Source organism: Mastacembelus armatus, chromosome 14, assembly GCF_900324485.2.
Source record: "Mastacembelus armatus chromosome 14, fMasArm1.2, whole genome shotgun sequence".
Classification (NCBI taxonomy): domain Eukaryota; kingdom Metazoa; phylum Chordata; class Actinopteri; order Synbranchiformes; family Mastacembelidae; genus Mastacembelus; species Mastacembelus armatus.
Genome location: NC_046646.1, coordinates 4,995,344 through 5,011,826, shown reverse-complemented (window position 1 = coordinate 5,011,826; position 16,483 = coordinate 4,995,344). Strand labels below are relative to the sequence as shown.

Sequence of the window (16,483 nt, the reverse complement as noted above, 5' to 3'; positions counted from 1 at the left end):
CCAGTGAGCCAGCATGAAAAATCTCAGGGCCCTAGAGCTACAGTAGCACTCCTCAGTGGAATTCATGTTATTAGTTAAGCCTTTGTTTGACAAGTAAATATGTCTGTCATGGAAAATATCTATTTTCATTAATAACTCAACAGTTTCTCAACACTTATCAATGCAGCAAGTGTTTCAAATATTGAACCTGATTATATTTTCAAACATGATTTCCTAAAAGGATCACCCACCATGAAGAAAATCTAAATCAAACTATTCCAGTAATTTTAGGAAGGAATAAACACAGCCAGCTGCCGCCATTTTAACTAATGATCATCAGGTGACACTTATACAGCTGGTCCTTTGATGCTGAATTAGTCACTGACTCCACATGCTCTCCTCACATTACCTAAGATTTAGTTCAATGTAGCCCTTCCAGCTGTAAAGCCAAATATATCCACATATTTAAATACGCCCTTAAACATTTTACTGTTGCTGTCATCTGTCTCTGAGGATGGCTTGAGGTGTTTCTCTAGATGAGAATACAGTCACTATATGTAAATGTAAATGTACTACAGTACAAACTAACCTTTCCACTTAATGTTTGAAATGCAATGTGTGTTGTAAATTTGCCTTTCTTTCATTGAACAAGTCTTTATTTATTTGCTAAATTATTAGCAAATTATATCATAGCAGCAATTTAAAGCAAGTAAGACCAAAGAATTGTCATTTCCATCCATCCATCCATTTTCTATACCCGCTTATTCCTTAACCAGGGTCACAGGGATTCTAAATTGCCCATAGGAGTGAGTGTGAGTGTGTGAGGTTGTTTGTCTCTATGTGGCCCTGTGATGGACTGGTGACCTGTCCAGGGTGGACCCCTGCCTTTCACCCAAAGAGAGCTGGGATAGGCTCCAGTGATATTATTGTCAATACCATAAAAAATAAAGTATTTTGGTATGGAAATGCACATTTTTAATTGAAATTGCCTATATTAGTTTGCAATATTGTATTCGCCTGAGAGAGTATTAGATTATATTCATCTTAATTGTGCTAAAAGCAGTTAATTTAAAACTACAAATTGAGTAGTTAGGATAATGCATGTGCACTTATTAGTGTGGATGCTGACTTTAAATTTTCACCTTTCAGTTTTGTTATATTTACATTAAATAAAGTTCCCATTTTACAGCTTTCTTGTACAAACATGGTGCAAAACAGCTGCTAATTTAAAATGCCTTCAGTATTATATGAAGTTGGGTGGAACATTTTGAGACATTCTAATTTTGAGCTAATTAGCATTAAGCACAAACTATAACTTCAGCGGATGAGAAAGTAGTTTTGCAGGGTCTGGTCATACACTAAAGAACTGGACAAATTTAAAATTAAGGTTTGATTTGATGATGGTGCAAGACAACAAAGAATTTCAGTCTAACACATTCGACTGAAAGACCCATATTTCCACAGATATTTATTGCTGAAGGTAAAGAATACAGAATCCTGTAAATGATGTTCTCATCCCCAGCATGTGTGTTGTTTGGCACCCAGCAAAACTGAGTGCTCCTCCCATTGCACCATCTAGAAGTACAAGTGTGTTGGCAGGTTGCCATTTTCTCATGTCTAAATTATTATTTATTTGACTTGTCAATCAAATATGAAATGCTCACAGAAGAGTAGCTCATATTTGTAAACACTCCTGTGTTTTGAGGCAGCACGGTCAAGGTAGTGTCAAGGTAAAGAAACAACAGTACACTGGGTAGCATGTAGCACACACACACACACACACACACACACACACATTTACTGCTTAAGATCAGTTTGTATTTCAAGCATGTCCTCATTTGTCAAGAGGATGCTCCAGAATGAATCTGTTTTAATTTGTTATCAGTAGTCTTCATGCACTTAGCACTGACAAGCAGATATGAAATTACTAAGGTTAAACCTACATCAGTAAATGTGATAATGGCTTTTCACATTTACTCTCATGGCTTATGGATAAAACATGGGTAGAGGCAAAGCCAAACTTTTAAAAAATAACTGCAATTAACCCTAAAGGAAGAATGTCCTCATAAAAATTGTGTTATTAAAAGTGAGAGATAGTTTAATAATTTAATATGTGGGTGTTTGCAATTACAGCTTTCTACTGTGAAGATGTTTACAAGTACAGGCAGTGTGAAGTCTAACATTTCAGTGAAAGGCTTAATGAGCACCAGATAACACCATGCCAATGACGCATTTCAGCTCCAATCCAAGGGAAATGTTCCCACTTCCAGCACAGTTTGCATTATTATTATCCATCCATCCATCATCTATACCCAATTATTCCTAACCAGGGTCACAGGGATCTGCTGGAGCCTATCCCAGCTCTCTTTGGGTGAAAGGCAGGGGTACACCCTGGACAGGTCACCAGTCCATCACAGGGCCACATAGAGACAAACAACCTCACACACTCACACTCACTCCTATGGGCAATTTAGAGTCACCAATCAACCTAACGTGCATGTTTTTGGACTGTGGGAGGAAACCAGAGTACCTGGAGAAAACCCACACAAGCACAGGGAGAACATGCAAACTCCACACAGAAAGGTCCCTGATGGGTTTCAAACCAGGAACCTTCTTGCTGTGAGGCAACAGTGCTAACCCTCACACTATTACTTTTATAGTTTTTATTGGTTGCATACACATGCAAAAGTGAGGTGTAACATGACAATGTTTGTCTATTTGTGTCTGGACTGAGCAAGGCCTCAAAGCTGCCTGCCCTTTATCTCAGCCCTGAGGGTGCCAATTACCACGGGGACCACTGTTGCCTTCACCTTCCACATCTTTTCTAGCTCTTCTTTAAGCCCTTGGTATTTCTCCAGCTTCTCATGTTCCTTCTTTCTGATGTTGCTGTCACTTGGGATTGCTACATCTACCACTACGGCTTTCTTCTGCTGTTTGTCCACCACTACTATGTCCGGTTGGTTAGCCATCACCTGTTTGTCGGTCTGTATCTGGAAGTCCCACAGGATCTTAGCTCGGTCATTCTCCACCACCTGTGGAGGTGTGTCCCATTTTGACCTTGTGACCTCCAGCCCATACTCAGCATAGATGTTCCTGTACACTATGCCGGCCATTTGGTTATGGCGTTCCATGTATGCCCTGCCTGCTAGCATCTTACAACCTGCTGTTATAAGCTGGATTGTCTCAGGGGCATTTTTGCACTTCCTGCACATGGGGTCCTGTCTGGTGTGGTAGACCCCAGCCTCTATTTATCTTGTGCTGCTATGATTACAGCCTCTGTGCTGTCCTTCAGTCCAACGTTTTCCAGCCTCTGGTAGGACTTTTTGATATCAGCCACTTCTTCTGTCGGTGGAACATACCGTGCAGAGGTTTGTCCTGCCATGATAGTTCTTGCTCCTCTCTTTCCTCCTCGGGCTTCTGTTCTGTTACCAGCGGGGTATCTGATGACCAGCAGGCACTGGTGCCAACTAAGTTTTAGAGGAAGTTGCTACAGGCAGAACGATTTGTTGCTAAAAGTTGCTAAATGACGCTGTGACATCACTGTGCGATGACGTCATTACGTAATTGCAACGCAAAATTGTATTTTTATGTGATATACAGAATACACAATGAGTTTTCTCAAATTAACTGGCCATCTCAGCAAAAACAGTATTTGAAATATGTTAATTTAGATTTGTTTGGAAAAAGTTATATATAGTAGGCTATTTGTAAAAGTAATACAAGCACAAGACCTTTTTGAGCAGATATTTTTATTTTTAAATATAACTGATATTGAATAGTTACACTCTTTTGAACAATCACAGTTTATGTAGTCTATTTTTTAAAACGATTATTATAATATTTAATATAATATTTTTAATATTTAATATTTATTATTATTATATTATAATTATATTGATTAGTAATTCATAAAGTAAAGTTAATAAAGGAATAAAGTAATTAACTAATTATTTAATTGGGGGGGGGTGTCTGTACATGCATGTGTTTGTGTGTGCGTCTGCGTGTGTGCGTTATTGTTTATATTGTGGAATTATAGAGTCTTACGGCTGTGGACACAAAAGACTTCCTGAATCTCTCAGTTTGGCTTTAGGAGGAATTAGTCTGTGGCTGAATGAACCTCCCATTCTCCACAGTTCCTCATGAAGTGGGTGGGCAGGATTGTCCGGTATGGAGTTGATTTTGTCCACCATCCTCCTCTCTGCCACAGCCTCCAGACTGTCCAGTTCCAGTCCAACAACAGATTTTGCCTTCCTGATCAACTTGTTTAGTGTGTTGGTCTCACCAGCCTTGATGCCACCTCCTCAGCACACAACTGCAAAGAACAGTGCACTCACTACTACAGGCTGATAGAACATCTTCAGTAGCTTGTTGCACACACCAAAGGAACAGAGTCTCCTGAGGAAGAACAGTCTGCTCTGTCCTTTCTTGAAGAGGGCATCTGTAGTGCAGCACACTCTTAAGTTAAGAGTGTGCAGTGGTTCAGTGTTGCTTTTATTGTGCTTCAATGTTTCCTTAACACTGAACAGAGACATGTTTCATAAGATTTCGAGATTGTCTGGGAGCCTTGCTTGCAGCTCCTTGCTTAGAGCAACAACATAGTCGATGCATCGTCTCCAAATGACCTTTTCATCATCTGAGTTCGTCTTCATCCACGACTGAGTTGTGACATTGTGCTTTCAAAAAGGTTCCCAAGATATGGTTCTGGACTGAGATGACCTTCAATGGCATCCTTCAGGACATCAATCTTTGCCATAGGGTTGACTCCTCTGCTGCAAACTGATAAGAGGTTAAGCAGATTGTCCAAAGGCTTGACAGGATCTGTATGTTCACCCTCAAATGATGTCACTACAACTTGTAGTTCAGATAGGATTGATTTTAAAAATGTAAGGTAGACTTAGTTGTTCTTGTCCATGTACATGGCATGGAGCACATCTGCCATATAGCAATGCTCACTGGCCTTGGTCAACTCAAAGTGGAGTTCTTCCCATTTGTCCAGTATAAATCAATGGATAGTCAATGCGTGGCACACACTTTGGTGATCTGCAGGGGTTTCTGACCATAATTAATGGTGGCATACACTGCTTTGTATGCCTCTCTCCATTTTGGGGAACTCGAAAACCAATTATTGGTTTCCCTAATTAAGTATTCAACACATCTAGGGATGGTTTCTTTGGATGCTGCACTGACAGCCAGTTGTAAAGAATGGCACACACAGCAAATGAGTACCAAATAGGGCAAAGCACATTCTTCTTTTAAAATCTTGTGGACTACATTGTGCACCCCAGTCATCACAGAGGCATTATCAGTGCCAATACCCAGAAGGTTCTCTTTTTTAAGGTTACACTTTTTGAGAAACCCAACTATTGCCTTTGCTATTGATTTGGCATCGCCCGCCTCCAATTCAACCAGCCCAAGAAATGTGGGTACAGACTCCCACTCTTTTCTGTATTTCTGGCTGTACAGTTTTGATTGAGACATATTGATAGATATATATCCAGATCAAAAATTCATGAACAGCTACATTCACTGAGTTTTTACTGTGACTGTCATTTTAATTATTTTTCTAAAAATGTGAAATGTGTGCTACTGCTGCTGCACCCAGCCAATAGCTTTTGCTGCTGCTCCAGCTTCTGTTCCCGGCTATTTAGACCTTATGTAGCTCTGCCCCTGCACTCTTTGTCTTTAGTCTTGCAGTTTGTGTTTCTACAGCGATCTTAAGGATTTATGAATTGAGTTAAGTCTGCAGTCACTACTGCTCTTTAGATTTGAGTCACTTTTCAAAAGTTGCTAAAAGTAGCCAAATAAATTTTAAAAATTGCTAAATTTGTTGCTAGGTGCTTTTTGAAAAAAAGGTTGCTAGGGTATTCTGAAAAGTTGCTAAATCTAGAAACAAAATCGTTAAGTTGGCAACACTGCCAGCAGGGTGTAGGTGTTGATGGCTGGGACCTTGTTCTTCCCATTTAGCTGACGACTTCTTCATCTGATGATGCCGCACTTGATGGAGACTTGTGCAATCGGCCCTATATATATATATCAGCTGGACACTGAAGCCACTGTATTTATTACACTGCTATTTACATACTATAGCTCCATTCATATTCACAGCTGACATGACAGATAATGGATTTAATTTACATGCTTGCATGTGGCACCACAAACCAGAAAGCAGAAAGAGAATCTTCCTATCAGTACAGAATCTGTATCTGTATTGGTAGGAAGGAGACAATGGTATATCCTTACATATTACATTCTATCCTCCTTACTAATTTGTCCCTTGACAGTCTTAACTGTATTTTATAGTTATTTATGTAAACTTTTGACATACAATTTGATTGCTGTTAGATTTCCTTAGGTAGCAGAAAGAAATTCAGCCTTGTCCTGCCAGTAAAATCATAGGGCCAAATCAAATTCGGCTCACTGACATTTATGCAGATACAAAGTCAAAACTCAGTCACACTGAACCGCTCTGACTCTCTTGCATGAATAGTCCAGTAACACTGTAATAAAAATCCACTTTCACTGTCAAAGTTGTTTCACTTTGTTGTTTGTTTCATGCTTCACTGAAGACTAATTCAGTGTTATAAACTTTATGTCAAATTTACTTACTAACTTCTATCAAACTCTAATAACTGCACAGAAGCCAAAAATAATTCAGTACACCCCATAAATCATCATGGATACTGTTTCTTTCTGTTTTCATCCAGCTTTGGTTATAGGCATCTATAATTTATTCACTATATGCACTAATTTCATCAAACTACTGCCTCAGTTAATATTCCTATTTTCTTGCTATTTTGCATACTACATTTGTTGATTGAATGAATAATTATGTCCTTGTTTCCCGTGAGGCAATCAGCATGCGTCAAATTTCATTAATTTAAATTTGACCATAATCAAATTAATAATTATGTTAAGATGCCTATATGACCATGTTGTATCTGGTAGATTATTATGGTAGAAATTTAAATCAGCAGCCCAAGGCAAATGGCAATCAGCTCTCAAAGCAAGAAACAACAATATTGCGTAAGTAGTCGCAGCTAATGGAGTCGCTTCTCATTTTCCCTTGAAGTGACATCAAACTACTGTTGTCTCTACATTTTGAAGAAATGTGGCGAGTTTTGTTCTGTACAATCCAGGGTCAGAAAATTGAAAAAGAGCTGCATATTCATATGTGCACACAATCCACTTGCTAAATCTAAATTACCATTTACTCTATTTAATTGAAAATCTCATAGAGGTCATTTTATCTTTCAGCTCAACTAAAACTTCATTCAAACTAATCAGCCACAAACACAATCAGTAACAACAATCAGGAACATCCTTGAGTCAGCTGTAATTCACACTGCCAGAGCAGCTTATTAGAACATATACAACCTGCACCATTACACTAAAACACACATTAGCCTGCTCATTGGTTTACTGTTTACTGTAGACACAGCATTCACTCACATTCAGGCAGTGTTCCAGTGTTCTTCTTGACTCAGTTCAAGAAAAGTGTGAAATTTGTTAGTTCATCAGGAATCTGCTGCGGAGTAGGCCTACTGTATCTGTATCTCCTTCTCCTTGGTACAACTGAGTCACAGCCATACAAGAATGCTTCAATCCAGATGGAAATTTAGCCCAAATTCCAGTGTAAGACTAGAATAATTGGGAGTAGGATAAGAATCATATGATGAGCAAAACAGCTGCTAAAATGTAGTTGTTTGTCTTCACTGAATTCCACAATTTGCCTACAGAGTACAATGTGTGCAGAATTTACAGACTGAGCTTAACTTTCACATTTTGCTTTAACTACAGTATGAGTGACATTTCATACACAACAGGACACAACACAGGTAATCTAGGAGCAAGTCGGTTCAAACTGTTTCAGTGAACTTGGCTGAAGAACAAAGTTCGGCCTTTCAATCTGTGAAATAGTTCTTTGAGATGATGTTCAGCGCTGTGTGAAAAACCCCCCAAAACAAACAAACAAAAAATGCAGACCATCCATTCATTTGAATGAGACTGGTCAATGAGACGTGACAGGGTGTATGTAAAAAAAGTTGACTCTTGCAAAATTTTGCTGGCTCATAACGCAACATTGTCTGGCAAGATGCTATAGTGGCCCAGTGGATTAATTTAGCTAATAAGCAACTCATGGATATGAGACTGAAGGCTCATGCATCTCGAAAACTTAACTCTGCTGAACATCCTTCTCGTGGATTGATTGATCCTACTTGGGAGACGGAAGTCTAGTTCAAATGACACATTAATGTTCACACAAATATAAATGCAACAACTCTGTGACTGTCTCCAGCACATATTTGCATACATGCAGTATGAATCTGGCTTTAGTATGCCAACATTTGCTAAATACCACTTCACTCAAAGCACAGTTAATGAGAATGTCATTAGTTTTGCAGGTATTTAGCCATAAACCAAACAACTGGACACACAGAAATTTAAAATTCATGGGATTGATAAAAATGATTAAATTCCATCTTGAGGGGACCATGAATGCATGATCCAATAGTTCTTTAGACATTTCATTTAAAACCACAAATGTGAAGCTCCTATCAATCTATCCAATTGATATCTAAGTCTGGACCACCGATTCACCATCAGACTGACATCCCTAGAACCACACCACTTGTTTGTTTAAAATACAAATATATAATCTGTTTAATCCATTTTGTTAGCCTTGACTTTCACAGTACTTACTACCTTACCATTAAAAAGAATTATTCAGGTGCAGCTTACTGGAATAAAGAAGAGTTTCAGCACATGGGATGGGAAAGAGAAAACACATAGGGGTCCAAATGGAAATTCCATGTTATAGTAGTATCTAGACCACAAAGATTTCTAACATGCAGTTATTGCTCAGGGAACACTCCACCAGTGGAGCATTATGTTCCACCAGTATTAATGACACCGTTAGACCAGAGCCTAAATGTTATTTTACATCGGGGGTTAAAATAAACTTGACTGAATCTTGACTCGGTGATGGCTCAGATGAAAAGTTCAGTTCAACTTCAAAGGAGACAGCATCCTGTGTCATAGGAGACTGGTTTGGTGAAAGTCTACTGATCTGTTCAAGCAGCTTTCCCACTGCTTGAAGTGAAGATTTGCCTCTGATCTGAACTAGCTTTCAAGTGGGCAAAAACAACCTCAGACGATCTGCCTCCAAGCCTTTTTTTTTGTAATGTACATCAAGATCATAGCAGAGTATGCAGATAAAAAAATTACAAGCCTGTAGAGCTGGTTCAGAGCATATTGTAAGCTACTCGTAATTTTGCTGACATGCGCTTAACGCAGATTGAAAAGGAAGTGATGCAGAATCAAAATTGTTGGTAAAGGATTTCATATTTTCTATGAAACATCCCTTTCAGGAATTTCTAAGCAGGCCTTAATTCTAGGTCAAAATATTTCATCAAAAAGCGTTTGCCAGCAAGTTGTTGCTAAACGGCCGCCTGAGCTGATAGCACATTGGAAAGTTAAATGTTTATTACAACTTCATAAGACAACTACGTATTAAATAAGACTGAGGTGACTGAGGCAGCATATGTTCATATTATACACTGGAAACAGATAAAAGAGTTTTTTCCCTTTACTTGCAGGACTCTACACAAAAAGAACTTGTGGCTTGGTAAAGTGTGAAAAACCATATGTGCAATATTGCACACTTTCAATTGACACATTTTAATGAGAAAAAACTCTTTCTGGTGACAGAAAAATATACTGGGGGTAACCAGTGTTTTTTTTACTTCACTAAGTAATAAGTGATACTCAAGGAGCTTTTCAAAAAGAACTAAAAAGAAGACCATAAACTTTTTGAATGCCGAATAGTACTTTGCAAACAAACAAAAAAAAAAAGTTAAAAATAAAACAAAAACAAAAAACATTCTCATTGATGTTTAATCAACATTGCGGATACAAAAATCTATTTACATATCACTCTAGTTCAACTAGTTTGGATCAATAACCCTTACACTGATTTACAGCAGTTTATATGGGGCTGAAAGCAGCATATGTATATGGGCATTGCTGGTGAATCTGTGTGTGTGTGTGTGTGTGTGCAGATGTAGACGTAGATGGGGGGAACAAAAGAGTATTAAACTAAACAACAGCAAAATCAAAGAATGTTGAATTAGTGTGAATAATAATAATAATAATGCTAATGTGGGGTGAGATGTTTCACCATCCACATAGAGTTTTTTTTTTTCTCTTTTTTGTTATTCCTCTTCAGCTATATTAAAAATATTTGGTTTGGTTTACTAAGGGAAAGTGGAAGAAGAGGAAGAAGAAGAGAGATCTTAATAATAATAGTAACAATAACATCATAATTGGTCTATATGTAGGAAGAAGAAATGGGATTATAATAACAAGGCCTCAAATGGCCTACTTGTGATTTGGACTTTTGTAAGTTTATTAATTTTATTCTCTGTGTTTGATTTGTCCAATAACATTGCGACATTATTGAATCAGTGGATTTGAATCAGGAGGACTTGGGTGGGGCTGGGATCATGGAGAGGAGGTAGCTGATTTTTGGAAGTATTGAGATTTTTATTGTTGCTATTCTGACCATAAGAGATAACTAGGTTATATGGGAATAAATAGAAGCGAGACTAAACAGCTCTGACAGCCTGGAGGAAATGTTAATGTCCAGGTATGTGAAATGATTAGTCCATAAAGGAGTAGGTGTTGCATGGGCTGCCATATCCCAACAGTTTTTCTGTACTGGGAGGATTATGGATTGATGAAAGTTGATTGAGTAATTGGAAATATTTGAATATGTTTTTATATGTTTAATTGTATCTGTTAGGGCTGTATATGGCTGTTGCAAATAAAGCAGTATATCATCAGCCTATAGACGGATCTTGTGATGGGCAGTGAATGTCTGTATTATCTTAGGGTTCTGGTAGATAGCTGTAGCGAGTGGTTCTACAAAGATGGTGAATTGGGATGGAGAGAGTGGGTATCCTTGTCTCGTCACCCTGTGCAGTGTGAATGGCTATGATATTAGTCCATTGCTTAGTACTGTGGCTGTGGGTCGGGTGTGTAAGATGTGAATCCAATTGATAAATGATTCCTCAAAGCTAAATTTCTGTAGTTGTTAGAAATGACCAGTTTTCTCTGTCAAAGGCTTTATCTGCATCTAGTGAAAATATTATAGTTTGCTTTTGTTGTAATGATGAATATTCACTTATGTTGAACAGTCTGCATGTGTTGTTTTATGAGTGTCTACCTTTAATAAAACCTGTTTGATCTGTGTATATTATGCATGGTACGCCTTTTTTTTATGGTGGGATAGTTCTTTTGTTTTTGAGACAAGATTTTGAGGTCTACATTGATGAGGGAGGTGGAGCAGTAACTTGATGGTAATTTTGGGTTATCATTGGGCTTTAAAATAAGTGTTATTATTACACTGTTCATGTGGGTGGGTAATTTTGATGTTTGTTCTATTTTAATAATGAGTCTTATTGTATTATTATTATTAATGCAACCACAGAGGGTACAATCCAGTGTCTTCATGTACTGGTCCCAAGTCCGGGTAAATGCAGAGGGTTGTGTCAGGAAGGGCATCCGACATAAAATTTAAGCCAAATAAAACATGCGAATCACTAATACGACTTCCATACTGGATCAGTCGCGGCCTGGGTTAACAACGGCCGCCATTGGTGCTGTTGACCTACAGGGTGCCCGTGGAAATTGGACTACTGTTGGTTAAAGGAGAGGAGGAAGGCATGTTCGTAGGCAAAAAGAGAAGAGGAAGGGCAGGAGTAGGGACATTGAATGTAGGGACTTTGTCAGGGAAAACTAGAGAGTTGGCTGATATGATGGAGAGAAGAAAGGTGGATATCTTTTGTGTTCAGGAGACCAGGTGGAAAGGTAGCAAGGCCTATAGATTAGGGGCAGGGTTCAAGCTGTTTTATCATGGTGTGTACGGAAAGAGGAATGGAGTAGGAGTTATCCTGAAGGAGGATTTTGCTAGGAATGTTCTGGAGGTGAAGAGAGTGTCAGATAGGGTGATGAGTCTGAAGCTGGAAGTTGAAGGTGTGATATTGAATGTTGTCAGTGGTTATGCCCCACAGGTAGGATGTGAGTTAGAAGAGAAGGAGAAATTCTGGAAGGAGATGGATGAGGTGATTCAGGGTATCCCTAGTGGTGAGAGAAGAGTGATTGGGCCAGACTTCAACGGACATGTTGGTGAGGGAAACAGAGGTGATGAGGAAGTGATGGGTAAGCTTGGTATGCAGGACAGGAATGCAGAAGGACAGATGGTGGTAGACTTCTCAAAAAGGATGAAAATGGATGTAGTGAACACATTTTTCCAGAAAAGGGAGGGGCATAGGGTGACATATAAGAGTGGAGGCAGGAGCACGCAAGTTGATTAGATCTTATGCAGATGTTTCAACCTGAAAGAGATCAGTGCAAAGTAGTGGTTGGGGAGAGTGTGGTCAGACAGCATAGGATGGTGGTGTGTGCGATGACTCTGGTGGTGAGGAAGACAAAGAGGACAAGGGCAGAGCAGAGGACCAAGTGGTGGAAGTTGAAAAAGGAAGAGTGTTGTGTGGCTTTCAGGGAGGAGCTGAAACAGGCTCTTGTGGGTCAGGAGGTTCTTTCAGATGACTGGACAGCTACAGCTAAAGTGATCAGGGAGACAGGTAGGAGGGTACTTGGAGTGTCATCTGGAAAGAGGAAAGCAGATAAGGAGACTTGGTGGAATGAGGAAGTTCAGGAGTGTGTTAAGAGGAAAAGGTTAGCTAAGAAGAAGTGGGACACTGAGAGGACATAAGAGAACAGACAGGAGTACAGGGAGATGCAGCGTAAAGTGAAGGTAGAGGTGGCAAAGGGTGTATGAGGATTTATATGATAGGTTGGACACTACGGAGGGAGAGGTGGATTTTCACAGGTTGGCGAGGCAGAGAGACAGAGATGGGAAGGATGTGCAGCAGGTTAGGGTGATTAAGGACATGGATGGAAATGTGTTGACAGGTGCCACAAGTGTGATGGAAAGATGGAAGGAATACTTTGAAGAGTTGATGAATGAGGAAAATGTTAGAGAGCACAGAGTAGAAGAGGTGACTGTTGTGGAGCAGGAAGTAGCAAAGATCAGTAAGGATGAAGTGAGGAGAGGCAATTGGTCCTGACGACATACCTGTGGAGGTATGGAAGTGTTTAGGAGAGGTGGCAGTAGAGTTTTTGACTGGGCCACTTAACAAGATCTTGGAGAGTGAGAGGATGCCTGAGGAATGGAGGAGAAGTGTACTGGTGCCCATCTTTAAGAACAAGGGAGACGTGCAGAGTTGTGGAAACTACAGAGGAATAAAGCTGATGAGTCACACAATGAAGTTATGGGAAAGAGTAGTGGAGACTAGGCTGAGGTCAGGTTTGTGAGCAGCAATAAGGTTTCATGCCAAGAAAGAGTACCACAGATGCAATATTTGCTTTGAGAATGCTGATGGAGAAGTACAGTGAAGGCCAGAAGGAGCTGCATTGTGTCTTTGTAGATTTGGAAAAAGCATATGAGATGTGCTGTAGGTGTGACAGAAGAGTTCAAGGTGGAAGTGGGACTGCACCAAGGATCGGCTTTGAGCCCATTCTTGTTTGCTGTGGTCATGGACAGGCTGACAGATGAGGTTAGACAGGAATCTCTGTGGACCATGATGTTTGCAGATTGTACCACTTCACTCAGATTGTCATCTGTAGGGAGTGCAGGGAGCAGGTGGAGGAAAATCTAGAGAGGTGGAGGTTTGCTCTGGAAAGGAGAGGAATGAAGCTGAGCTGCAGTAAAACAGAGTACATGTGTCTAAATGAGAGGGACTCAAGTAGAACGGTGAGGTTACAGGGAGTAGAGGTGAAGAAGGTGGAGGATTTTAAGTACCTGGGGTCAACAGTCCAGAGCAGCGGAGAGTGTGGAAAAGAGGTGAAGAGACGTGTGCAAGCAGGTTGGAACGGGTGGAGGAAAGTGTCAGGTGTGATGTGTGACAAAAGAGTGTCAGCAAGAGTGAAAGGAAAGGTGGACAAGACAGTGGTGAGACCAGCAATGTTGTCTGGTTTAGAGACAGTGGCACTGAGACAAAGACAGGAGGCAGAGCTGGAGGTAGCAGAGCTGAAGATGTTGAGGTTCTCTCTGGGAGTGATGAGGATGGATAGGATCAGGAATGAGCACATCAGAGGGACAACTCATGTTAGATGTTTTGGAGAAAAAGCCAGGGAAGCCAGATTGAGATGGTTTGGACATGTTCAGAGGAGGGACAGTGAATACATTGGTAAAAGGATGCTGAGGTTAGAGCTGCCAGGAAGGAGGCCTAGAGGAAGACCAAAGAGGAGGTTCTTGGATGTAGTGAAGGAGGACATGAGGATAGTTGGTGTGGGTGAGGAGGATACAGAGGATAGGGTTAAATGGAGGCAGATGATTCGCTGTGGTGACCCCTGAAGGGAGCAGCCGAAAGGAAAAGAAAGAAAGTCTTATTGTATTATTATTATACAGGGAGAGGTGCAAGTATGGTCCAAAAATGTTTATAGAACTCAGCAGACAAGTTAGTTGTGTGGAGTTCTTTGTCTATTATTGGTGATTTGGTCCTTTGTGAGTTTTGGTGGACCGATGTTTACAAATGTGTTCATGGCCAGGTGGTTTGTGTCATTTTCTGATAAATATAAGGTTACATAAAAGTCTTTAAAAATGGTATTAATCTCCTCTGGTGATTGTGTTGGCTTCCCTTGATGCTAGCAATTGTTGTTTTTTCCTGATTCTGTTTGATTTGCTTAGCCAGACAAAGTCTATATATCATGAATTGAATTTTATTATTCATAATATTGTTTAATTTGTTCTGTTTTTTCCTGTGGAATTATTTGCATTCGTGGTTTCCAATTATTATTGTTATTTATTTTTTGTTCCAATTCAGTCGGTTTTTGTTGTTCTTTTTTGTGTCGAGACTGAAATGATGATACCTCTAAGAACGTTTTTTCCCATTTGCCATAGAAGTGATGGAGATGACTTTAGGGAATCATTTATTTCTAGAAAGGATATCCACACTTTTTTGATAAGACTATTAAATTCTGGGTCTTTGAGAAGAGATATGTTGAAGCGCCATCTGGTGGGTTTATTATTGTGTTCCATGTAAATAATATTGGGGCATGATCGCTGATGATGATGGGGTGAATTATGATGTTTGAGATATTGGACATGATGGAGTTACTGATAAGGAAAAGGTTTATGCGTGAATATGAATTATGGACCTGGGAATGGAATGAGTATTATCTTGAGGTTGGGTTTTGTAGCCGCCAACTATCTGCTCACTCGTAAACTGTTTTATGGTTTCAATGGATGTCTGGTTTGATTGGTGGTTGAGATATTACTTCTGTCTCTTGATGGTTTGATTACTGTATTAAAGTCTCCTCCAATTATAACTGGGCACTTTGAATGGTGGTATTGTGGGTAAAGGTGATATTTTTTTTATTAGGATAGAAATGATCCCTTCGTTTTGGGTTATGGTGGACTGAAAAGATGTTACTGAATTGTGATGTAAGTAGTTTATTATTTTTTTCTCTGTTCTGTGTTTTTAATTGACAAACCCTGGTTGGACAATAGAGTTCTATGGCTTATTCTGATTCTGTCTAAATTATTGTACGCTTTTGTTTAAAACAGATGCAAAGCAGTAACAGCATACAGTACTTTTTATAAATTAAACTTCAACTTCATTAGTGTCACTGTGTCATTTCAGAGAACTGGCAGCAAGATGCCAGAAATATCTTTTGAAGATAATCCCATGTAAAAGATTTGCATTTCAGTAGTGCTGAAAATGTACAGCCCCATATGACTAAGGTTTTACAGTTACATGGCTGCAATGTTACTGTAATGAGAGTATTTCACAAATCGTATCAAAAACAACGAACAAAGGAACTAAGAAATGAACAATCATCCTCAACATATCTGCACTCTAAAGTAGCCATGATTCTCTACAGTGTTCTTCAAATCACTTGTATCAACATTAAAGTTGTCACTAGTTGAGGCAGATAGATACCAGAGGGTCTGACAAATGAATCTCAGCTGTATTGTGTCTTGTTGAATGAGTACTAGAGCCAAAAAAGCAAGAACTAATTATCCATTAACAGTCAGAAAGCATGTTCTGCCTGTTGATCTGGCATACTTCAAAAGGCTGACAGAAAGAGGAAAAAACACAGACCTTAATCGCAGACTGGGGCATCTCAGCATCCACATCCCTGCATGTCTCCACTGGCTCCAAGCTGAAACTCAAGCTCAAAATAGATTTAAAACACTCCTTGCATTGTGACCATTTGTACGCGAATGCTGCATCCCTGAATGAATGAAAAGGGCTTACAGGTGTACATGTCGTGAATGCGCTCCAGTGCTCACAGACTGAGATGTGGTAGAAGAGAGGGCAGCTTATGGCAGTGAACCCTCCCTCCTTGTGTTCTACTCTCCTCCCTTCGCTCTTCCTTTCTCTGTCACTCTTTCTCTATGCTATTTTACCTTTTTTCTACCCCTGTTTAGCTCTCA

At 39.6% G+C, this 16,483-nt stretch overlaps 1 protein-coding gene across 1 annotated transcript in view; it reads right to left on the bottom strand.

The window, feature by feature from the left end:
- b3gat1b (beta-1,3-glucuronyltransferase 1 (glucuronosyltransferase P) b) overlaps nucleotides 1-16,483 on the bottom strand; it is a 27,147-nt gene extending 10,664 nt beyond the window's left edge. The window contains exon 1 of the mRNA XM_026329302.1: nucleotides 16,149-16,483. The gene's annotated coding sequence lies outside the window, so the exon portion shown is untranslated. The remainder of the gene's footprint in view (nucleotides 1-16,148) is intronic.